Source organism: Typopeltis vanoorti, chromosome 14 (genome assembly GCF_054136105.1).
Source record: "Typopeltis vanoorti isolate ZY-2024b chromosome 14, IOZ_Tvanoo_1.0, whole genome shotgun sequence".
Lineage (NCBI taxonomy): Eukaryota > Metazoa > Arthropoda > Arachnida > Uropygi > Thelyphonidae > Typopeltis > Typopeltis vanoorti.
Window position 1 is genome coordinate 19,205,434 of NC_143562.1, and position 26,206 is coordinate 19,231,639.

General features: G+C 37.1%; 1 protein-coding gene across 5 annotated transcripts in view; it reads left to right on the forward strand.

Annotated features, from left to right (window-relative positions):
• The window catches only part of slo (calcium-activated potassium channel slo), an 880,402-nt gene that overhangs the window by 762,867 nt on the left and 91,329 nt on the right, over positions 1 to 26,206 (forward strand). The window lies entirely within an intron of this gene.

Genomic DNA, 26,206 nt, shown 5'->3' on the forward strand with positions numbered 1-26,206 from the left:
GTGATTTGAATCCAGTCCATATGATAGGGGCACATTAATCCTAATGTACCCCTACAGGTGTGGCAAGTGGATCTTAAGCATTTTGCTGACAGTCTCATGATGATAGTTTTCAACTCCAGAGTAAATATAGTGTAAATGTAAGACATATTTTCTATGCTTATCCATTTAAATATTGGCTGTTCTTTCAGTTTGACCAAAATGTGTCAATTTCCAGGAGCAAGGAATGGTGTAGATGCTAGGATGATTCTAGGTAATGGAGATCTTTTGGAAAACAGTTAAGGATAATCATTTTTGGTAAGGCTTGAAGGAAAGTCTGAATATTATATCTTTTAAGAGCCCCTCAGGTTTCTTTTAAGAGCATAATTTGTCTAAAATGTCCTAGATGTAAGGGTTGTTAATGGATTTTTTATTTTTATTTTATTTTTTATCTGGGATTGGGAAAGATTTGGAAGAACGTTGAGTTTTGTCAGTATCCATTGGCTAAAAAAAAAAAAGAAAAAAGTGTCATCACTCTGATTGATTTCCATAGAAAGGCTGGTAGTAGAGGTTTGGTAGTGGTGGAGACGGAGAGTTGTACAGTATGTGTCCTCCCGCGATGAGTTTACAGACTCCTTGGAGGTGTCCTGAATAATAATAATAATAATAATAATAATAATAATCCAAACAGCAATGTTTGGATCCAAGCCATGTAGCCAAATGGAGAACATGTTATAAATTCATACATCTTCTACGAGATAATTACTTGAAACAGCACATAACTGAGGGGACACATGGTGTGAGAGTGTTGGACCTGGTCATTGGTTCAGAGGATGTATGCATAAGTAAGGTGTCCTCATTACCTCCAATTGGTGAGAGCGATCATGTGGTATTGACTTGGGAAGTTACAAAATTTGTGGATTTCTCACTTAAGAAGGGGTATATACTTAACTACAGGTTAGGCAATTATAACAGGCTTCGGAGTGAGCTTGCAGCAGTCCCATGGCAGAACATATTGCAGGAGAAAGATGTTAGCAGTGCACGGGATAAAATCAGTGGGTATCTCAGGAAGGCAATATCAGATTGTGTCCCCATGGTCAGGAAGACAAACAAGGTAGGCGTTAAATGGATGAGTAGTAGTATCAAGCTTGATCTGAAAAAAAAAAAAAAAAAAAAAAAGATCTTATGGAGAATTTACAAGGAGAAAGGCAATCAGTACACCCATGAGCAGTACAAGGCTCAAGCTAGGAAGGTTACCAGCATAGTAAGAAAAGCTAAATCAGATTATGAGAAGTCCTTTGCCAGGGAAATCCCAAAGAGTTCTTCCGCTATGTAGCAATTAAAAGGAAGAATGACTTCAGAAGGATAACCTTAGTGGGTGCTGATGGTATCGAGGTGACCAATTCAAATGTAATAGTAGAGTTACTGAGTGATCAGTTTTCAAAAGTCTATCACCCAAGTGAGAATATCTCTGTACCTGTAGCAATAACTAATGTGAGAATTGAAGTTAAGAAATCAGAGGTACTTAGTATATTGCAAAATTTAAATGTGAACACTGCTGTAGGTTTAGATGGAATATCAGCTCGGGTGTTGCGTGAATGTGCAAAGCATTGTCAACACCTCTTACTTGGTTATTTAACTTAAGTTTGAACTCTGATATGATCCCTAGGGAGTGGAAGGAAGGTAAAATAGTTCCTTTGCATAAAGGTGGCTCTAAAACTGCGGTAGTTAATTACAGGCCAATCACCATCTCGGGAGTGGTGGTAAAAGTATTGGAAAAGTTGGTTAAAAACAAAATTCAAGAATGGGTGGATCAGGATATGATACTCTATAGGGGCCAACATGGTTTTGTTAAAGGTCGATCCTGCCTTAGCAATTTATTAACTTTTTATAATAGAATGACATCTGAGTTGGACAAAGGAAATGGCTACACAGTAGTACTTCTGGATTTTGCTAAGGCTTTTGACAGGATACCCCATGGAATACTTTTGCCAAATTGGAGCAGATGGGTATGGATACTAAGCTGGTGATATGGATAGGAGAATGGCTCAGGGAGAGATAGCAGAAGGTGGTGTATGGAGGAGCAGAGTCCAGGGTGAGGCAAGTGACCAGTGGTGTGCCTCAGGGCTCTGTGCTTCGGCCATTGTTGTTTAATTTGTACATAAATGATATAGAAAATGACTTAAAAGGAGATATTCAATTGTTTGCTGATGATGCAAAGTTGGGTAGTGCAATAAAAAATCAAGCTGATGTTGAGAATTTGCAGGATGATTTAAATAAGCTGGTAAAATGGGCAAAAGGAAATGAATATCAATTCAATGTGGAAAAGTGCAAAGTTATGCATCCACACTTTTCCTTAATTAAAAGATTACCAGCTATGTACTACATTGATGGAATGGTACTCCAAGACATTGATAAGACTAGAGACTTGGGGGATGTTAGATAGGGAGATGAAGTTCAGGGAACACATTGCTAAGGTGTCCAAGATTGCACATAGGATTACTCGGTTATTAAGGAACACACTAACATCCAGAGATAAAGAGGTTATTATTCCCCTTTATAAAGCGTTGATACTTCCACATCTGGATTACTGTGCTCAGGTCTGGCCATCTGGATTCCTTGGAGATGAGGAGGTTGTGGAAAGGGTTCAGAGGAGAGTGACTAAGTTGGTGAGTGATGTAAAAAATGCTCCCTACATTGATAGATTGGGAGCTTGTGGATTGCAGAGGTTGGTTGATAGGCAGAGAAGAGGGGTATGATAGAAACATTTAAATTACTAAAAGGTTTTTTATAAGATTGATGCAGGGGAAATGTTTCAGCTGTGTGATAGTGATGAAAGAACAAGAGGTCATCCCTGGAAATAAAGGAAAAGTGTGGTTAACAAGGGTGTGAGAACGAGGTTTTTCACCTGGAGGGTGGTGAATGAGTGGAATGCATTGCCTGACTCAGTTGTGAATTCTTCATCTGTAAATGAATTCAAGAAGAGATATTATTATTATTATTATTATTATTATTATTATTACGGGCAACTCCAGGGAGTCATTAGACTCATCGAGGGAGGCCCCAAATCATTTTCATCACAACTATTCGACATTCATACAGTATCTATCATACCTCGCCTTAAACTCATTCACTGTCACAGCATCCACCACAGACTCAGGGAGCGCATTCCACTCATTCACTACTCTAAAAGTAAAGAACCCAGCTCTAACACCTTTACTAACCACACTTTTGCCCAGTTTCCATGGATGTCCCCTAGTCCTCCCACAACCAGCCCTGTTCTCAAAAATATCTTCTGAATTAATTTTATAGAAACCCTTCAGTAATTTGAATGTCTCAATCATATCTCCCCTCCTCCGCCTATCAACCAATTTTTGCAACCCACAAATCCTCAACCTGTTCTCATACGGTTCATTCCACAGACCTGCTATCATCTTGGTCACTCGCCTCTGGATCCTCTCCACCTCCTCCCCATCAAGAAGAAACCTAGGTGACCAAATCTGAGCACAGTAGTCGAGATGAGGTCTTATCAAGGCTCGATACAGAGGAACAATAACCTGCTTGTCTCTGCTTGTCAACGTATTCTTCAGCAACCAAGTGATTTGATGAGCTGATTTGGCCACTTTTGCAATGTGTCCCCTAAATTTCAATTCCTTATCCACCAACACTCCTAAATCTCGTGCCTCATCAATTTCCTGGAGCACGGTTCCACCAATGCAGTAAACTGCCTCCCATCTTTTCACCCCAAAATGCATAACCTTACATTTTGCCACATTAAATTGACATCCATTCTCCCTAGCCCAGACCTCCAATCTATCCAAATCATCCTGCAAAATTTTGACGTCATCTGCATTCACTATTGCCCTACCCAACTTCGCATCATCCGCAAACAAATGAACTGTTCCTCTCAGATCCTTTCCTATATCATTTATGAACAAATTAAACAGCAGTGGTCCAAGAACAGATCCTTGTGGTACACCACTAGTCACAGGCCGTCTAGTGGACTCTACTCCTGAGTAAACCACTCTCTGATATCTCTCCGTCAACCACCCTCCTATCCATCTCACCAACCCTATGTCCATTCCCATATGCTGCAATTTACTGATTAGAATTCCATGTGGTATCCTGTCAAAGGCCTTAGCAAGGTCCAGCAGAATCACTGTAAACCCATTACCCTTATCCAGTTCAGCCGTCACTGTGTTATAATACGTGAGCAAGTTACTGAGGCATGACCTACCCTTCACAAAACCATGCTGTCCCCGATACAGTATCCCATTTTCTTCTATCCAATCTTGTATTTTCCTCTTGACTATTTTCTCTAAGACCTTGATAATGATTCCTGTTATGCTGATTGGCCGGTAATTTTCAACAGCAGCCTTGGAACCACCTTTGTGCAGTGGAACTATTTTCCCCTCTTTCCACCCCCTTGGGACTGACCCAGTCCTGAGGCTCAAATTAAACATAATGGTCAAGGGCACTGACAATTCTTTGGCCGCTTCACGTACGACACGAGCTGGTATACCATCCAATCCCACAGATGTATTGACATTGAGGTTCTGTAATAGACTAGTTACCTCTACCTCATTCATCACAATTCCAGTATAAGCTGTTGGTTCCTCCATTTCCGCAAAGCCACCACCTGGATGATATACTCTTGCAAAGTGCTCGCTCAGTAATTCCACAACATCGACTGATTCAGTTACCTCCCTACCCTCAGCATTTTTTAAGATCATTCTACCATGAGCATTTTTCCTTTTACTTGCAACATATTGAAAAAACTGTTTGGGATTCTCTTTAGCCTGCATGGCCAATTTCCTTTCGTAATCTGCTTTTGCTTTTCTTACCACCCTTGTTACCATCCTGGCCTGAGCTTTATACTGTTCATGCACCTGATGGTCACCCTTCTCCTTAAATTCCCTCCACAATTGTTTCTTTTTTTGCAGCTCAAGCTTAATAGTGTTATTCATCCATTTAACCCCTACCTGATTTATTATTCGGACTCTTGGTATACAGTCAACCCTTGCCTCCTGCAAACAGTTCTTAACCACCTCCCATGCACCATCAACATCCAGCCCTTGCAGTTTTACATGCCATGGCATTGAGCCAAGCACACACCTAAGCTTGTCATACTTACCAGCCCGGTAATTCCACATATACCCTGTCTTAATTGTAAATTCGACTCCTTTAGCCACCTCCCAAGTCATGACCTTATGGTCACTCTCACCAATTGGTGGCAACATGGTCATGTTCGTTACAGCTACATTCTCAGTTGCAATTACTAGGTCCAGCACTCTCTGCCCCCTGGTATTTTCCAATACATGTTGCCGTAGATAGTTGTCCCTTAATAACTGCATAAAATCCAATTCCTTCCTCCCATGTGCCCTCTCCTCTTTCCAGTCAATGTTACCATAATTGAAATCACCCATAATAATTACCCTCCTTCCATTCATTTCTTCTATTTGCTTATGCATACTATTCCCACCATCCACTCCATCACCCGGTCTATAGCAGCACCCAATTGTATATTTTGTTCTGCTAGATTGTATCTCACACCAAACAGCCTCAAATGTGCTTTTTTCCCCATCCTGCAGTTCAACTTCTATACTCCTTGGCTGAAGCTCATCAGCTATCATCAATAACACTCCTCCCCCCTTTTTATTCACCCTGTCACTCCTGAACACGCTATACCCATCGCATTCAATCCCACTAGCTTTATCATCTTCTGTCAGCCATGTTTCACTAATACCGACAACCTGTGGCCTGGAAGTGCCAACCATGGCCAAAAACTCTTCCTTCTTGTTCCTAATACTCCTGGCATTAGTGTACATGAATCGCAGAAGCCCATTTGTCCCATCCCTACTTTGATTCCTTATACTAATTATCCCATTCTGATTTGTTGTCCGTCGTACTCGCCCGGGCGTAATATACTCATTCATACACTTAACTGCCCCCCCTAAAGTCTGCATATCTACTCCCCCCCCTCTTAATAAATCTAGTTTCCCTGAGTCTGTACATCCACTTCCACATCATTCATCAACACTCTTTCAAGTCTCCGTACACCAACTCCATTCAAATGTAACCCATCCATCTTATATAAGTCCTTTCGCCCATCGAACTCATTCCACACATCCACAAATTCCACACCACTCTCCATGCATAACCCACGCATAAAGTCATTGGCAATTATGGCCCTCCTTCTAAACACTTCGCTGTCATACCGCGGTAAGATACTCACCATCCTAACTCTCTCACTCTTCTCTTTTGCTACCTCAAACAACTCCCTCACATCCTCTATCATTTCCATTTTGTCCTCTTTCAAATCATTCGTTCCTGCCACTATTATCATCTCTTTCACCCTCTGTTTTTGCAGTCGAATAGATTCGCTGACGTCCTTTATGTTCGCACCCGGCTGGTACGACTTCGTTAAACTCTCAATTATTACGCCTCTTAATAGCGAATCCCCATACAGCACTCGCTCCTTCATTTTATTGACGTTTACGTACATTCTATTTTTTGCCGTCACAGACTTCCGCCGGTTATTTGTCGGTACGTTCAACACACATTTTTGCATACGCTCCAGTTGTCGTTTGGCTCTGTGTATCGCGCCATGTAAACGGGCAATTTCGCTACTCGCAATTATCTCACCATTTTCATTATCGATCAAATCATCCATTCCTTCGGTGTTTCTACCTTCATTTACACTTTCAGCGACGCTCTCACACATATCTGGCACTACCACGCAATTCTCTAGTACACCGCCATTTTCTACATTCTGACTACCGTTAACGATATCAGTCTCGATACACGAAACACGCTTGAAGTCTTCATTCTCTTTACACTTTCTACACATATTAACTCCACTATCACTTTCTAACCAGACTCCTACCGCTCTTCGCAAGGCATACATCTCACAGACAGCACATTGCATAAATTCTTTTACATCAAAACTCTTAAGCAAGCATGGCGACCTGGCCGCCATTTTTTTCTTTATCGGTGCCATGTGTACGTTATCTTTTCTTAAAAATAATAATTAAAATAACAGAAAACACGCAAAAATTGCACAGACACACCAAGAATCAAAAAGCAAACAATACTACTTAAAATTCTGGTAAAATATCTAATGTTAACACAAAATAATACTGATCTTTCCAGGAGCTCACGACAAGCCGACGATCTAATCCGTGCGACACCAAGCGACCTATGATATATGATAGATATTGTTTTGCTAGTTTGGGTCTTCCACGATGGATCTACTGACTCCATGGAGATGCCCGTAATAATAATAATAATAATAATAAATGTTGCAAAACCATATTGTGATTTGAGTGGAGATGTGTCTAATGATTTTTTCAGTTTTTTTATAGAAACATCTGGTGGAGAGGGGAACCCATTGCTGTGCCTTCAGTCTGTTTGTAGGATTTTTCATGCCAAGCAAAATAACTGGGGTACATTGTAAAAGTGAGCATGGCAGATATATCTTGTTTGGCAGAAAGAGAACCTGAATAAGTTCTTTAGTTTCTTTTAGGAAGACATTTATGAAAAAAAAGGAGCAAATATATGTTTGCTGTGCCTTTAAGTATTATGTTTCTCAAGCAGGTTAATATGTCAGGAAGTGTAGCCAATAACGAAAAAGAGTCATGAGCTAAGTATTCAGCCACTCAACATGTGGGACAGCTAGTACTATCAATAATGGGTCTTAAAGTGTTTGATTTATATAGCTTTTGCAATCCATAAATTTCTAGCGGGGGGGGGGGGTCTACAATTATACAGTTTAGGTTTCTGAATAGTTCCTGATGTAGATGATATAACATCATCATATTCAAATCCATGCATTATTGTGCGCAGGTCTGGTTTCTTGGTTTCTATGATAATTCTAATACAGTGGAGAGAGTGCAAACGAGAGTGTTAAAAATGGAATATTGATTATGAAAACAGATTGAGAATTTGTAGACTGCAGACACTAGCAAACAGGAGAAAGAGGGATGATATGATTAAGGCTTACAAACTTCTGGAAGGGTCCATCATGAAAACTGTGGAAACAACTACCATGTTTGAGTAACACTTTAATATAAACCAAAATAAACATTCGACATTTCAACCTTCGCATTAAGGTTATCATCTGGAGTATACACATATATACAAAGATACAAGCTGCACTACAATCTACATTGCATGGTAAAGTTACTGACCAACTGTTACAACTATTAGCCTGACCTTTGGTGGGGAATAAAAACCTTACTACATCAAAGCTAGAGTCCTATCATCATCATCATCATCAAATTCCTGCCATGTACCCTCAAGGGGTGTACAGGATATGATAGTACTACATGAAAAATTTATCATCATCATCATCAAATTCCTGCCATGTACCCTCAAGGGGTGTACAGGATATGATAGTACTACATGAAAAATTTACATCCCTACTAACTTCCTATCTACAATTTTCCTCCACAGTCTGTTACTTGTCAAGACTGCAACAATATCAGAACTTATATTTCTATCATCTAAGGTACTTTTCACCTTATTCTACCTATGTCTTGATCGTCCTTTGGGTCGTTTTCCTGCCAACACTTGTTTTGCTAATCTTTCCTCGCCCATTCTGTTTAAGTGACCATACGACCTGAGATTCGCTCTGCTAACACATTCCTGGATGCTGACAATGTCAAGTTGTATCCTAATATTCTCTCTTTTTAATATGATATTGCCATTGATGCCATCTGTTCGTGCCCCTAGTCTTTCTCAGGACTCTTGTATCTACGATCTGTAGTCTTTGGTCAAGTGTTTTACTTCTGACCCAGCTCTCAGATCCATAAGTTAAAACTGGTTTGAGCACTGTCTTGTATACAGCTAATTTAGTGTTCCGACTAATTTCTCTCTTATTCCATATGAATTCATTCAATTGACTTCCTACCATACTAGCTTTGTTGATTGTGTTGTCCATTTCCATATTTAATTTACCATCTTCACTAAATATCATGCCTAAGTAGCTGGAATGTTTTACTTGTTCCACAGGTTCTCCATTCACAACACAGTTGACATTTTCAATGCTTCTGCCTATTTTCATTATCTTTGTCTTGTTATTGCTGACCTTCATACCATATCTATTACAACAGCTATTCAATTTAGTCAGAGAATCTTGCAGACTTGTAGCAGATTTATTTAAAAGTATAACATCACCTGCATAAAGCAAAGAGCTAACATTAACATCTCCAATTTGATATCATGTTTAATACCACTTTCCTTATAATGTGATCCATATAGGTAATGAATAACAGAGGGGATAATGTACATCCTTGTGTCACACCAGATTTAACATTAAACCACCTTCCTATACTTCCTTGAATTCTAACTGCTGACTTACAACTCAAATAAAGACTAAATATTGCTTGATAAAATGCTCTATTGACACCATATAACTGTAGCGTATTGAATAGCTTCTCTCTTGACACCTTGTCATATGCCTTTTCCAGATCCACAAAACTTAAATTCAGATCTTTGTTATATTCCCATGATTTCTCAACTATTTGTCGTAAAGTGAAGATCTGATCCTTACAGCCTCTATTTGGCCTGAATCCAGGTTGTTCTTCACCAAGCTTTTCTTCCACAATTTTTCTGAACCGTTTCTCACCTGGTAAGGTTAGAAACGGTTGAGAAAATCTTACCAGGAACACTCAGTAGGGAAATACCTCTGTAATTCTCACATTCAGTTTTATTTCCCTTTTTATATATGGGTACTATGAGAGCTCTACTCCAATCATCGGGAATTCGTCTCTTGGTCCAGGCCTTCTGAACTATGCATTGCAGCTACTGTAAGACTTTTATACCTCCATACTTCAGCATTTCTGGTCTAATATCATCTATTTCTGCTGCCTTTCCACAATCAAGCCTTTGATGGTTTTTCTACTTCAAGTATGGATATGTATTCCGGAATGTATGCCTGTTGAGTGTTTTTTATCACAGTGCTATCACTGCTTGTTTCATTTAGCAATTTTTCGAAGTAATTACTCCATACTTCAAGGATATCTCTTTCTCCAGTTTTTATGTCACCTTTATCATCTCTAATTCTTTTTACAACACTCTTTCCTCCATTTCTGAGCTTCTTCAACAACCTCCAGAATATCTTGCCACCCTCTTGATATTTATTTTCTATGTTCTTACCAAAGTCTTCCCATGACTTTTGCTTAGCTAGTTTTACACAGTGCTTAGCATTCTTGCATTTGTCTCTGTATTCTCTAAGAGCACAAGCTGACTTATTTGCCAGGAACTTTTGATATGCTTTATTCTTTTCCTTCACTGCCTCTTTAACTTCCTGTGTCCACCATGGAGTTCTAATTTTTCTATCCTTGCAGACAACTTCACCACATGCCTTTCTAGCTGAATCAATCAGGGCTTTCTTCAAAGCTTGCCACTGAATCTCCAAGGTGTGATTCCTGTTCTCAAACTCTTTCATTTTTTCTTCAATAATCTTTGTGTATTTTAGTCTACAGTTCACATCTGAGAGCTGTTCAAACTTTTATTTGCTTTAAAACTTTGTTAAATGTTCTGCTTTTCAAAATGAAATTCAATTTTATCCTGCTCAAGACTAAATAGTGATCACTTCCAATTTCATATCCTCTGTACACTCTGGTGTCCAGAGAGAGAACATCACTATCGACAATAACATAATCAATGAGACTTTTCTTATTCCTTGCCTCTTCTCTCCATGTGAATGAGTCCTATTATTATTATTATCTATTAGGTTACAAAATTAAATAAAACCTGAGAGCAACATGTTTACAAAAAAATGAAAAAATTTAATAAATAATAAATAAAAATAAAAAAATTACTTATATAAGTATACATATAAATTACAACCCACTGGTATGGATAGTGGTCAATAAAAGCTGAAAAATTGCTTATCGTCCTAAAGTCAGGGTTTTCTGAAAACTAAGTGGGCTGAATGTATGCCATCCAAATTTTTCGCATTTTTATGCCACCGTTATTGTTAAGATTAGGGTGGATAATCAAAATTTCACAAGCTTCTTTAAATTTCCATTCATACCAGGTTTTTGTATAATGCAACAAGCCAGTACTTTTCCAATGAATTTGGTGTAGAGTGTTAAGATCATGATCTGAAAGGCCTGCTTCACCAAAATTGTTAAATTTAATGTGGTGTCTGTGCTCTTTTTTTACGGATAGGGATTGTACATCCCATTTCCCCAATATAAGGTAAGTTACAGGTGTAATAAATACAATAAACTCCAGGATGTGCCAATGGGAGGAGAGGATCATTAGAGGAATTGAATATGTTTTTTTAATTTTAAAGGTGGTTTAAAAGTGGTATTAAGATTATAATGGTGTAGGATTCTATTGATTTTTTTCTGATAACCCTTTAATTTATAGGATAGCTGTGGTTTTACTGTAATCTATATTATTTTTTGATGTAGTTTTATAAAGAACTTTATTAGTAGTATTTTTGCTATAGCTGTTATTTATAAATGTATTGCTAATAATTTTTAATTATTGTTTAAGAGGTTGTTCATTAGAGCAAATTGTCATAGCTCTGTTTTTGAGGGTGTTAATGACTCCAAATTTTTGTGAAGGATAGTGATATGAGTTAGCATATATTGGCCGGTATGTGTAGAATTGTGATAAACAGTGAAAGATAGACAGCCTGAGGGAAGACGTTTAGATGTTTCTTCCCCTCAGGCTGTCCAGTGTATCCAGGAAAGGGAGAGAGTTCTGATTTTCAATTTCAATAGTAAATTGTATGCACTCATGTTGTTTGTTCAGGTGGCTAAGGAATATGTTTAACATTTGGTGACCATGTCGCCAAATAATGAAAACATCATCAACGTATCTAAGCCAAACTGTAGGTTTTAAAGTAAAGAAATCAAGAGCACATTGCTAAAAAGCTTCCATATAAAAGTTAGCAATTGAGGGGGATAGAGGTGACCCATTGCAGTACCTTCTTTTTGTAGATAAAATTTATTTTGCCACATGAAGTAACTGGAATGTAGTATGTGGACAAATAGAGCTGTGATATCGGGGAGAAATCTGTTCTGTAGGAGATGAATTGTGTCCTCGATTGGGACATTTGTGAACAGAGCAGAAATCTCAGAACTGACAAATTAATAAATCATCTTTACCGAGTGTTATGTTTTTAATTTTGTTTATATAGTGTTGTGTGTTCTTTATATAGGAGGGGGGAATGACCTACCAATTTATTGAGTGCTGATGCTAATTTCATGGTTAGGTGATAATTAGGGCTGTCTATTCCCTCAACTATCGGCCAAAGTGGAACATTATGTTTGTGTACTTTGGGAATACCATATATTCTGGGACAACGTAATGGGGTATAAGTTTTTTAACAGTGTTTGAAGGCCAAGAAGTGACAGATTTAAGTATTTTCACAGTTTTTTCTTTATCCTGTTCATCAGATTATAGTTCACAAGCTGATAGGTGCTGTTATCGGAGACTAGTTGATTCATCTGATGGATGTAAGTTGATCTGTCAAGGACAATCATTACATTACCCTTGTCCAATTTTGTTATAATTATATCTTGATTAGCTTTTAATGACTTGATTGCTGCTAGTCAGATTTTGTAAGATTGCTACATATGGTTTACTTTTCATTTAAAACATTGCTGGTTTCTCAACGAATTTTATCAGCTATATTCTTTGGAAGAGACTTAATGCCTTTTTCCAAATAATATAGCTGATATAATTCGTTTAGCAAAGAGCAGTGTTTTAAATAAAAAGAAAATCATATGAAAAAAAATTAATAGAATCCTACACCATTATAATCTTAATGCCACTTTTAAACCACCTTTAAAATTAAAAAACATATTCAACTCCTCTAAGGATCATCTCCCCCCTTTGGCACATCCTGGAGTTTATTGCATTTATTGCACCTGTAACTTACCTTATATTGGGGAAATGGGATGTACAATCCCTATCCGTAAAAAAAAAAAGAGCACAAATGACACATTAAATTTAATACCAATCTTTAAAAGTTCCTGTGGCATGATTAGAAATAATAAATTACACAATAACCATAGATTACATTATTGCAAATATTGCAAAGATTTTTGAATTTGTTATACAATCAGGATATTTCAGTTGGAAAAACAAGATCTATAGACAAGTTCAAGGTACTGCCATGGGTAGCCCCCTGTCTCCACCTTTGGCAAACTATTTTTTGAACCATCTAGAAGATACCTTGTTCTCATCCACTCATCCCCAACCCTCTCATTGGTTTCATTACGTTGACCTTTACTATTTGGCCTCATTCTGAAAATGAACTTACCACTTTCCTACAACAGATCAATAGCCTTCACCCACACATTCAGTTCACCATAGAAAAAGAAAAGGCTGGTAGTTTACCATTCTTGGCCATCAGCCTAACACGCACAGCCTCCGGTAATTTATCAACCAGTGTTTATCGAAACCTACCTTCACTGGTAGATACATCCATCAAAAGTCAGCTCATTGCAACTCTCAAAAAATTGGTGTTATCAAGTCCTTAATACACATAAGGTGTGCTCCTCTCCTTCAAGCTTACAACAAGAACTTCTCACTATCAAAAATTTAATGGCTACAACCCTAATCAAATCCAGCAGATAATGGACTCCTGTGTTCCAACAGCTCAGGATTCTTTAACAGTCTGCAGAGTTCCAATCCCTTATATTTCTGGCATCTTGGAACCGATTGATAGAATTTTGAAGAAGTATCATCTGATTCCCACATATTTTCTGATCAACAAAATTTCTCATCTGTTGCCATCTACAAAATACAAACTGGCACTTCTATCATTATCTGGCATTTACCAGATACCGTGTGAATGTAATCTAACATACTTTGGACAAACAAAAATAATTAAAGAACATCAATATTATATTGAATACATGAAACCTCGAAAGTCAGGTCTGGCACAACATAGTATTGACACTAAACACAATATCCAGTGGGATAAAGCTTGTCTTTCCCATAGATGCAGATTTAAATATGAACGCCTTTTCAAAGAAAGTTGTGAAGCCCTTTTTCATTGGCCAAATCTGAATCGGAATGATTGTCTTTCTTATGTAACCATCAAAAATAATTGTTTAATAATATTTTTAATAATATTATTTATTAATACTAATTTCTAGCATGCAGCAACAGTTTCTAATTGGTAAACCACTGACTGTTGTATCTACTTTGTAATCCAGTTCCTTTAAGTGGCTTGTTTCTACACACTGATGATATACTATTATTTTCAGTACAAAATATCTGTACTTTCATTTCATTAAAGTTAATTACTATGGTTATCGTGTAATTTATTTTTTATTCACTATGTATACCTGTTGATATAATTTATACGTATACTTATATAAGTAATTTTTTTTTTAATTTATTATTTATTAAATTTTTTCCTTTTTTGTAAACATGTTGCTCTCCAGCTTAATTTAATTTTGTAACCTAATAGATAATAATAATAATAATAATAATAGGACTCTAGCTTTGATGTAGTAAGGTTATTTTTTTTCCACCAGAGATCAGGCTAATAGTTGTAACGGTTGGTCAGTAATTTCAGTAACTTTAGCATGCAATGTAGATTGTAGTGCAGCTTGTTTCTTTGTATATTCCAGATGATGACCTTAATGTGAAGGTCGAAACATTGAGCGTTTATTTTGGTTTATATTAAACTAAAGTTTTACTCTAACACAGTGGTTGTTTCCATAATTTTCATGATGTATTCTGATCACCGTGTAAGCATGAAGAAAAGGATTCTGAAAGGGTCATACAGGATTTCAGTTGATGGAAGTTTTCATTTTATGGAGGGTGAGGAAAGGACAAGAAGGCATCCTTGGAAGATGAGAATGAATGCCACTAAGAAGGGAGTGAGGGCTAGATTTTTCTCTCATAGTGTGGTGCATGATTGGAATGGACTGCCATTGGATGTTGTGTGTGCTAGTAGTGTAAATGAATTCAAGAATAAGTATGATAGCTGGTGCATGTAGTATGTGGCTTCCCTCAATGAGTCCCTAACTCCCTGGAGGTCTCTCTTAATAATAAAAATAATAATAATAATATTAATCCCAAAATGCATAGCACACTTTCATTAGACCTGTTCATACTGTGCATTGGGAGAAGAGTCATAACCTTGATCAATTTTGACCTTTATTGAGATGGTACTTTTCAATGCGATATACAGTTTTGCTCTCAGATATGAAACATGTGACTTCTGCTTTGGTTTAGCATCTGCATCTCCACATACAAGTAGCTGAGTCATGAAGTTTCAGACCTAATACATTTAAGTAATAAATCTGGCATTTATAAATAATGCCATCATTTCAGTTTCCTAATATGTACCTTCTGGGAGGGGGGGGGGGAGTTAAGGCTACATGACAGCACTACATGATTAAGTTCACATTAATACTAATTTCCTATCAACAGTTTTCCAAATTAGTATGTTACTAGTCAACACTCTAATATTATCTTATCTAGCATTTCATGATTCTAGTACACTTCTTACTGATTCATTCCACCTAGACCTTGGTCTTCCTCTGGGTCTCTATACTACCAACTTGGCATGAAACACCTGCTTTGCTAACGTGTCCTCACCCATTCTATTTATGTGGCCATCCCACCTTATACTAGCTCTGCTCACATTCTTATATGCTAACAGTGTCAGGATCCTTTCTAATATCCTCATTTTTAATATGATTCCTGCTTTGATGCTATCTGTCACTCCCCAAATTTTTCCTAGAACTGTCATATCTGTAGTCCCTAGTCTTTGATCAGGTGCTTCATTTCTAACCTAACTCTCAAATCCATAACTTAAAACTCATTTCAGCACCATCCTGTATAATGCTGCTTTGGTGTTTTGGCTAATTTCTCTCATATTCCATATACATTTATTCATCTTCTTCCCACCTTATCAGCTTTGCTTGTTCTGTTGTCTATTTCCAAATTTAAATTTGTCATCATCATCAAATTCCTGCCATGTACCCTCAAGGGGTGTACAGGATATGATGGTACTGCATGAAAAATTTACATCATTACTAACTTCCTATCTACAATTTTTTTAAAAATCAGTCTGTTACCTGTCAAGACTTCAACATTATCAGATCTTATATTTCTATCTTCTAAAGCACGTTTTACTGTATCAATCCACCTACATCTCGGTCATCCTCTAGGTCTTTTTCCTGCCAAGCTGGCAAAGAACACCTGTTTTGCTAATCTTTCCTCTCCCAATCTGTTTAAGTGATCATACCACCTGAGATTCACTCTGTTAACACATTCCTGGATGCTAACAAGTTTTTTCCTAATATCCTCATTTTTAATATGACATTGCCATTGATGCCATCTGTTCATGCCCCTAATCTTTCTCAGAACTCTCATATCTGCGGTCTCAAGTCTTTGGTCAAGTATTTTACTTCTGAACCAACTCTCAGATCCATAAGTTAAAATTGGTTTGAACACTGTCGTGTATACAGCTAATTTAATGTTTTGACTAATTTCTCCCTTATTCTATATAAATTTATTCAGTTGACTTCCTACCATACCAGCTTTGTTGATTCTGTTGTCTATTTCCACATTTAATTTACCATTGTCACTAAATCTCGTGCCTAAGTAGCTGAAATGTTTTACTTGTTCTATAGGTTCTCCATTCACAATGCAGTTGATAATTTCACTTCTTCTGCCTATTTTCATGTCTTTGTCTTGTTATTGCTGACCTTCATACCATATCTATTACAACAGTTATTCAATTTTTCGTTCATTGTCGAAATTCAATTGCATCATCGCTGATGATGCAAAGTTGGGTAGGGCAATAGTGAATACAGAAGATGTCAAAATCTTGCAGGACGACTTGGATAGATTGGAGTTCTGGGCTAAGGAGAATGGATGTCAATTTAATGTGACAAAATGTAAGGTTATGCATTTTGGGGTGAAAAGATTAGCAGCAGTATACCACATTGGTGGAACTGTACTCCAGGAGATTGAAGAGGCCATGGGTTTGGGAGTATTGGTGGATAGGGAGATGAAGTTTAGGGGGCACATTGCAAAAGGAGCTAAATCAGCTCATCAACTCACTTGGTTGTTGAAAAATACTTTGACGAGCAGAGACAAGCAAGTTATTGTACCTCTGTACCGAGCCTTGATAAGACCTCATCTCGACTACTGTGCCCAGATTTGGTCACCTAGGTTTCTTCTTGATGGGGAGGAGGTGGAGAGGATCCAGAGGCGAGTGACCAAGATGATAGCAGGTCTATGGAATGAACCTTATGAGAACAGGTTGAAGATTTGTGGGTTGCAGAAATTAGTTGATAGGCGGAAAAGGGGAGATATGATTGAGACATTCAAATTGCTAAAGGGTTTCTATAGGATTAATTCAGAGGATATTTTTGAGATCAGGACTGGTGGTGGGAGAACTAGGGGACACCTATAGAAGCTGGGCAATAGTGTGGTTAGCAAGGGTGTTAGAGCTGGGTTCTTTACTTTTAGAGTGGTGAATGAGTGGAATAAGCTGCCGGAGTCTGTTGTGGGTGCTATGACGGTGAGTGAGTTTAAGGCAAGGTATGATAGATACTGTGAGAATGTATAGTTGTGTGGACATGATGTTTAGGGCCTCCCTCGATGAGTCTAATGACTCCCTGGAGTCGCCCGTAATAATAATAATAATTTAGTCACGGAATCTTGCAGACTTCTAGCGGATTTATTTAGAAATATAACATCTCCAATTTTGATATCAGGTTGGAGATTTAATTTGTCATATTTACTAAAAACTGTGCCTAAATAGCTGAAATATTTTACTTGCTCTATGAGTTTTCCATTGAGAATGCATCTGAAGTTTTATATGTTCCTGCCTATTTTCATAGTTTGGTCCTTTTATTGCTGAATTTCATGCCAAATTGGTTACAGCTGTTATCCAATTTAGTTAGAAAATCCTGGAGACTTGCGCTGGATGCATTTATCAGTACATCATCTGCATAAAGCAAAGAACTAAGTTTGATATCTCCCATTCTGATATTAGTTTAAGTGCACTTACTTTCATAATGTGATCCATATAGATGATGAATTAGAGTCAAGATAATGTACATTCTTGTCTTACACCTAATTTTCCATCAAACCATCTTCCTATGTTTCCTTCAATTCTAATTGCTGACTTACAACTTAAATATAGACTACGTATTGCACTCTCATGTTCCATTTATCCCATATAATTGTGCCATTTTGAAAAACTTTTCACTGGGCACCTTGTTGTATGCCTTTTGCAGACCTATAAAACTCAAGTACAGATCCTTGTCATATTCTCATGATTTCTCAACTGTGTGTTGTAAAATAAAAATCGGATCCTGACATTCTCTATTTGGTCTGAACCCAGCTTGTTGTTCTCCCAGTTTCTTTTCCAACTTTCTATGAAGCTGAGAAAGATTCTATTCAAGTATGCTTGTATAAATGTTACCTGGAACACTTAGTAGAGAAATTTCTCTGTAATTCTCACATTCAGATTTATTTCCTTTCTTATAGATGGGAAATATGAAAACTCTACTCCAATTATCTGGAATTTTATCTTCTGACCTGGCCCTCTGAATCATGCAATGTAGCCAACTGCAAAACTTTTCTACCTCCATATTTGAGCATTTCTTGTCGAACATCATCTACTCCAGCTGCCTTTCCACATTTCAAGTTTTTGACAGCTTTTTCTACCTCAAATATTGATATGTACTCCTCTTTGCATTCCTCCTGTAAAATTTTCTATGATTTCTATGATATTTTTTATGATTCTGTCACTGCTTGGTTCATTTAACAGTCTTTCAAAATAATTACACCAGACATCTTGGATATACTGACAACGTTTTCACATCGCCTTTATCATCTTTGATTCCTTTTATAGTATTCTTTCCTCCATTTTTAATCTTCTTCAATAGCTTCCAGAACATTATGCCACCTTCCTGATATTTATTTTCCATATTCTTACCAAAGTCTTCCGAGGACTTTTTGTTTAGCTACTTTTACACATATCCCAGCTCTCTCTTACATTTTTTGCAGTATTTTTCATATAGCTCTCTTACATTTTTCTCAGATGCCAAATAAGTTGGCATCTGCCAACTTATTTACTAGGAACTCTAAGTTGCTTTCTTCTTGCCCATGACTGCTTCTTTAAAATCTTGTGTCCACTATGGTATTCCTATTTTTTTATACTTGCAGACAACATCACCACATGCCTCCCTGAATGAATCAATGTTTTTTTCAGTTTGCCATTGAGACTCCAAGGTTTTGTTCTTGTTTTTAAACTGTTTCAGTTTTTCTTCAATAATGTTTGTATAGTAGAGTCTGTAGTTTATCTGTAAAAGCTACTCAACTATAATTCTTTTTAAAACGTTCTTATGTACTATTCTTTTCAGTGTAATATTCAGTTTTAGCCCAGGAGGAATAAAGCTATTTGCTAGGAACTGAAAATGAAAATCCTAGAAAAGGTTCTTGATGGAAGATTGAGGAAGGAGGTGGAGATTACAACAGAACAATTTGGCTTCATGCCTGGTAGATCAACAACAGATGCTATCTTTGGGTTACGGCAGATGATGGAAAAGTGTCGAGAGAAACAACGGGAGCTACATCTGGCATTTATTGATCTGGAGAAAGCATACAATAGAGTGCCAAGGCAAGAAGTCTGGAGGTGTCTGAGGGAGAAAAAGGTTCTGGAGAAATATGTCAGGTTGGTGCGGGAGATGTAGAGAAATGTGAAGACAAGTGTTCTAACCTGTCTGGGACAGACAGAAAGTTTTCAAGTAACAGTTGGCTTGCATCAAGGGTCAGCATTAAGTCCGTTTCTGTTTAATATTGTGATAGGGGTGGTGACGGAGGAGGTGAGAGAAGATGCACCTTGGACAATGTTGTATGCAGATGACATCATGCTGTATGTAGAATCAAGAGAAGAAGTGGCTAAACTGGAAAGTTGGAGGAAAGTACTGGAAGAGAGAGGTATGAGACTGAGCAGAAGTAAGACAGAGTATATGTGTTGCACAGTGGGCGGCGGCCAGGAGACAGATCTGGAGCTGGAAGGAAATGTCATCAGGAAGGTGAGGGACTTTAGATACTTAGGTTCAACAGTGGAATAAGATGGAGGAGCTGAGAAGGAAGTGGGATGCAGGATACAAGCAGGTTGGAGGAACTGGAGGGAGATGGCTGGAGTGTTATGCAATAAGAGGGTGTCGATCAATCTGAAAGGCAAAATCTATAGGACAGTAGTGAGGCCAGCTATGACATATGCTATGGAAAATGTGGCGCTGAGGAAAAATAACATCACCAGGATAGCGGTAGCAGAGATGAGAATGCTTAGGTGGATGTGTGGTGTGACCAGAAAGGATCGTCTGAGAAATGACTATGTGAGAGGAACAGTGAAAGTTACGAACTTAGGAGCGAAGATACAGGAGGCAAGGTTGAGATGGTTTGGTCATGTGATGAGGAGGGAGGATGAATATGTGGGAAGAAGGGTCATGCAGATGGATGTGCAAGGAAGGAGGAAGCATGGGCAGCCAAAGAAGAGATGGAGGGAGCTGGTAGAAGTGGACTTGAGGATGAAGAACTTGGATGTGGTGACAGCCCAAGACAGGAGGATGCGAGGAGACTCATCATCAACAGTGACCCCACTTAAGTGGGAGATGCTGCAGAAGAAGAAAAAGAAGATTCAGTTTTAGCCCATTTAAAACTAATTGATGGTCACTTCCAGCTTGAAATCCTCTGTACACTCTTATATCCTAAACCATCATAAAGATATCACTATCAACAATAACATAGTCAGTGAGGCTTTTCTTATTTCTTGTGTCTTCTCTCCAGGTGAACTGGTGAACATCTTTATGTTTGAACATGGTGATAGTAATGACTAGTCTATATTCTGAGCAAAAATCCAGCAGATTATTAGCTTTGCCCTTTTCTCCAAATTTTTCTAAAATGTTCCCACATGCCTGGTGGGATTTATTTCCTACTGTGCTGTTTAGATCTCCATCAAAAACCACTTTTTCCATTTTCTTTATGTTGGCTGCCTGCTCTAATGACTAAATATTCCTCCACTTCTCCCTTAAGAGAATCTTCCGGGGGGGCCATAGGCACAAATAAGTTTCATTGTCTATTTCCCCATTTTGAAGTCTGCCCATATAACTCTACTCGTTGAAACTCCCTTCCAGTCAAGAATTTTATCTTCATGTTTGGTGTTGAGTGCTATTGCTAATGCCATGAATAATAAATGAAATAATGAATAATAATAATTATTATTATGGAGTTAAAAGACTCACATGAAGTTCACACGCTCACCGAACCATGCCTTAAACCCATTCACAGTTTCTGCACTCATCACACTTTCAGACAATGCCTTCCACTCACCAACCACTCTCCATGCAAAGAACCTACTCCTTGTGTCCTTCTCACACTTTCCTTATACAGCTTCCAGCAATGGCGTCGTGAAACCTTTGTCTCCTTATATTTCATGCTCCACACATTTGCATTCCCTCCATCTGTCCTTATATTTCACATTCCATAGACCTGTCACTGATTTACTGAATCTTCTCTCTAATATATCTTCATCCTCTTGAAAACTAAGTGACCAAATCTGCATCCAGTATTCTATATGCATCATAAACAAGGCCTTATATAAGGAAACCATAACTTCTTTGCTTCTGCATGTCAAGTTCCTCCTCACTGTAATTCATTGTAATGTTCTTACAATTTTAGCAATTTGACCCCTAAACTTCAAGTCTCTGTCCACTCTCATATATGTCATTCAAAATTTCTTGATTAATTGTATTCTCTGCATGCTAACTTTGACTTCCAAATATTGAAGACAATATAAGTTTTCTGGTATTTTCTATTATTTTTGGTACTATTGTATATTGTACAGAAGTACAGATATTGTATACTACAATTTCTATAGTGCAATCTACATTATATATTTTTAATTTATCATCATCATCATGCATATCAAGAATTTAGGCCTAGTATGGCCTGTTACGGCCTTAGAAGTCATCGTTGAATCGTTTAAGAGGACGTCCTGGTTTTCCTTTTCCTAATGGCTTGTACTTTAAGGCTTGTTTTGGTAATCTTTCTGCTTTCATTCTTTGAACGACGTGTTCCATCCATTTATGTTTATATTTTTAATTTTTTCTCTGGTTCTTGGTTTAATTCTTTCATAATTTCTTCGTTTCTTTTGTGATCAAATAGGGTATACTTTGCAGTTTTTCTCATAAACTTCATTTCTGCTGTTATTAATCTTCGTTTGTCTTTTTGTTTTATTGTCCAGATTTCGCTTCCATACATTAAGACTTGTAGTGCTAATGTATTGTATACTTTTAGTCTGGTTTGTTTTTGAACTAGGTTTGGTTTAAATATAGAGTTAATTACACCTGTTATTTTTAAATATTTTGCAATTTTTACATTTATATCTTTTTCATTTTCATATGTGATCATACATCCTAGGTAGTTAAATGAATTCACCTGTTCTAAGATCTTGTTCTCTATTACTATTTTAGTTCTTGATGGATCTTGTCCTTTAAAGGCCATAGTTTTTGATTTTTCTGTTGATATTATCATACCATAATCTTTGTTTGGTATGATAATATCAACAGAAATCTAAAAAGCTATTTTAGATCTAAAATAGCTTTCTGTAAGTTATCTTCAGAATTTGTAATTATTATTTAGTCATCGGCAAAAAGGAGAGTGTTTAAGTTCACTGTAGGAGAAAGTTTAATTCCTTGATGTAAATTTTTATTCCATTTTATTATTTCATTTAAGCATATTAAAAAGAGTTGCTGAGAGGGGACATCCCTGTCAGATCCTTTGGTTTATATCTCTCGTATATGATAGTTCTTGATTTAATCTTATTTGTATTTGATTATTTTCATATATACTTGTGATAGCTTTTAGGATATTATTTGGTATTTGTCTTTCTTTTAATATGTTAAATAATATGTGTTTCTTTTAACTTTGTCAAATGCTTCTTTTTCAAAGTCAATAAATGCAATATGTGTTTCTAAATTGTATTCTCTTCTTTTCTCTATTATTAATTTTAGGCAAAAGGCCAGGTCTATACATGATCGTCCTTTTCTAAATCCATTCTGTACTTCTAAAATAAAGTTTTTGGAATATTTCATTAGTTTGCTATTTAAGATTCTGCTATATATTTTGTAACAGGAATTTAGTATACTGATACCTGTATAATTTTTAGGGTCATCTCTATTACCTTTTTTAAAGAGGAATCACAATTGCTCTTTTCCATTCTACTGGGGGGAAACCAGTTGAGTGAATTTTATTTAAAAATAATAAGAGTCTTTCTTTGAATCTTGTTCCTGCATATTTATATAGTTCTGAACTTAGCTTATCTTCTCCAGGTGATTTTCCGTTTCTTTTTTCTTTCAGGCTGATTTCTAATTCTTCTTTAGTTATTTCCTTTTCATTTTCGTTAATTGTTTGCCAGTTGTCTTTTTTAAAATATTTGTCTGTCTACATTTTTAATTTATAAATGTAAATATTTCTCAGCTTGTTATCAATTGATAAATTTTATGAATATTAAACCACATGCAAGAACTCCTCAAGTGTATTTTAATCTTGTATTAACATATTTCAGTCCTGTATGTTTATATTTATTATATTTACAGACATGTTTTGTTCCCTGACAGGTTTGAAACTTATACTGAATTTATAACGTAAAATGACATTAAATTGTCAATTTAAAGTAATCAATATAAGAATCCTGGTTGCTTTGCACTTTCTACACATTATGAATTCAAATAAGATTGATAAGAAATTTTGTTGGCCATAAAATCTTGCCATAAACAAGGTGCCCTCCTTTATGGAAAGATGATCTATGTTTTTAACAGTGATATATCCAAAACAATGTAATGCCATAAATGATATGCAAAATATGAATAGCATTATAGGAAAATTTTTTATGATGTTAATACACTATGTTGACAAAAGTATTTGGATACTTGTGGTCAAAAAAATATGTTTTAATTACATTTCTAGTACGAGTGGGACCACCTTTGACCTAAATGACAGCAACTACCATTTCGGGCATAGTTTCAACCAATTTCTGATACATTGCAACATGAATATTCTTCCATTCCTCGTACAAAGCTACCTCCATTGCTGATACTGATGAGGGCCACTGTGGTCTGGAGAGAATTCAGTGTTCTAATTCATCCTAGAAATGTTCAATGCGGGTTAAGGTCTGGACTCCAGCATTGTTTTGTGGACACAGTGCAGTATAGCATAGGGCATTATCGTGCTGAAACAAGCAAGGGTCACTAACAAAGTACTTTCACAGTGTCAGAAGCATGAATGATGTGTGGTATGTCCAGGTAGCCATCAGACATTACGGTTTTGGGAACATCTACCAGTGGACCAAGCTCCATCCAACTGAAACACTACCATACCATTACCGAGCCTCCACCAAACTTGACAGTTGAAATGATACAGTCCTTCGGGAACTGTTCCACAGGTAATTTCCAGATCCAAACATTGCCATCAGAGTGAAACATTTGGAAGCATGATTTGTCAATCTGCAGAATCCTTTTCCAATCATGTATGGTTCAGGAATGGTGTGAAAGATATCAGTCCAAATTTTGTTGGGTATTGAGAAAGGAGGGGGGGTGATGTGTGGCTTATTCACAGCAGCTGTGCTGTGGCAATGTAAAAACAGTCATAATTTAAAATTAGGAATATTTTTAGAAATTGTTTATGTTTGTACATTATTAGTTTTGGTTCCATAATACATATTGTCTGCACTTGTGATGTGCACGTTATTGATGTTATTTTGTCAAAATGAAAGGTGAAGCATTTAAAAAAAATTATGTACTTACTGGATTTGGATAGTTGTATTACTTTCAGAAATTGTATTGTAGTGCTGTGTTTTGTAAAGATGTTCTCATAACGCTAACAGAGACGACACGTCAGCCATTATACCTAACTTCTTGCTTGCCACTTTCATGGAGTGTGCATGCTCGCCGAGGACTTTGATGGGTGATTGACAGCTGACAGAGAGAGCGTTTGGTATCGAGGTAATAGGAAAAAAACAACAACCGAGCATTTGGTATTGAAGGTAATGGAAAAAAAGGAAGAGAGCTAATGGAAGTTTAAGGAATGCAGACGGAGGAATTTTGTTCTTATGAAGCTTATTTAGTTGTATGTGACAGTGGAAGGAATATTAATAGAAGATTCCAAAAATGGAATCGTAGAACTGTGAGCCTTTAAAGTGGAGAAGTTAAGACTGTAAATAAATATTGGTAAATAAAAGAAAATATTGCAATTGACGTTCTATAGGAATGTTCGAGGAAACGCTGATTGGAAAATTTCATCTGTCTTAAGGATGCCGTATCTATCTGTTATTTCTACTGAAAAAGGAGATGGAATTGAGCAACTTAGATAAAACTTCACTGCCAGCTCTAGCTATGATTAAATGAGTTGAAAAGAAAGTGATACAAGGGCTAGGGCTTACCCCTTAAGCAATGCACAGCCACATTGCCCTACAGCTGCGAGAAGTGGGCGAGGGCTACCGCATCAAGGGTGGGTGCGGTTAAAGAAGTGAGCCCAACAAGTGGAGAGAATGTTGCAAGTGGGAACGTTGAATGTTGGAAGCATGACTGGAAGGGGAAGAGAGGTGGCAGACATGATGAGGAAGTTGGACATTTTATGCATGCAGGAGACAAGGTGGAAGGGGGAAAAGGTGAAGGAACTAGGAGACGGGTATAAATTGTTCTACTCTGGAGTGAATAAAGAGGGAAGAAATGGTGTCGGATTTGTAGTGTGTGGCAGAATGAAGGGCGAAGTACGGGCAGCCAAAGAAGAGATGGAGGGAGATGGTGGAGGAGGACTTGAAGATGAAGAACTTGGATGTGGCTACAGCCCAAGACAGGAGGTTGTGGAGGAGACTCACTACTAACAGTGACCCTAATTAAGTGGGAAAAGCTGAAGAAGAAGAAGATAATGCAGTTGAAGAAACCTTTTTTGCTGGTACAATAATTAACAAAATCGAACTGCATGAGGTAAGAGTACTTATACTTCAGTGAATTCAGAATATCTATACTACAGAGTCAGGAGGAGTAATGTGTGCTACATAAGGGTGATGAGAAAGAATCCTATGGAAAAGAAGAGAATCTTATATATTTGGAAAAAGCCCTTAACACAGAAACTGACTATGAACATTTTATTATTGTGTAAACAAGGTGCTTAGTCTAGTAGATGTGATTAAGTATATATTAAACAAACCAGT